Source organism: Lipotes vexillifer, unplaced genomic scaffold, assembly GCF_000442215.2.
Source record: "Lipotes vexillifer unplaced genomic scaffold, Lipotes_vexillifer_v1.1 scaffold1272, whole genome shotgun sequence".
Classification (NCBI taxonomy): Eukaryota; Metazoa; Chordata; class Mammalia; order Artiodactyla; family Lipotidae; genus Lipotes; species Lipotes vexillifer.
This window is the reverse complement of record NW_006779909.1, coordinates 991238-992173: the sequence shown is the minus strand read 5'-3', so window position 1 is coordinate 992173 and position 936 is coordinate 991238.

Sequence of the window (936 nt, the reverse complement as noted above, 5' to 3'; positions counted from 1 at the left end):
TAGAGAGAGAGAGAGAGAGAGAGAGAGAGGGAGAGAGAGAGAGAGAGAGAGAGGGCCTACTATGTGCCAGGAAGCATCAGAGCAATGAATAAAACAGCTCCCTGCTTACAAGAAGATGCCAGAGACTAGACATGAAAAAACTGTATCCTGATCTTTTTTTTAAAAAAGAGGGGAGAGCCAGGGGAGAATGTATCACTGAAACTGTAGACCAGGAGATTTGATGTCAATCATTAGCCAAATTCTAGGACTCATAAGTAGTGAATTCTTTGAAAAAATAGAATGCTTGCATTTTGAAGAAGTTATGTCTGCCAACACTTATCTCCTTTTCTTTTGGGCTTACTAGCTAGATGGACTGGTAGAACACTTCTCATTGTTTTCTTTCTTCATGCTGCCTGGGTTGACATCAATTGATATTAAAGTTGAGGTGGTTTTATAGCTTATTTAAGTTACTCTACCTTTAAAAAATAAGTGCTGCTGAATGAAGTATTCTCAACCTGTAGCCACCCGACAATGGTTCTAATCCTGTCTTGTGCAGTTTTATTGGAGCAGAGAGAGAGAAGGAGAGAGCACATGCAAGCGAGAATAAGCAAACTAAATGGCAGAGTCATGAGATTCAGAAAAATGAGTTAAAAATAAAATGATGAAATTTAATAGAGATTTTGGTGATAGTTGTACACCCCTATGAATATACCAAAAAACTTTAAATGGGTGAATGTTATCTTAGCAAAGGTGTTGAAAATTCATTAGGGATATGTATGAGGCTCTGCACATCAATTATCATAGTACAGTTGGTCTTTATAGTCACTTTTTTCTTGATTCTGTGGTTGTAAAGGTATGTAATAATGTGGAAAATATCAAGTGAAAAACAAGTCCACAACATTTTGTTTATAAACATTAAAAATGAATACACAAAGATCAGAAGGAAAACCATTTAAA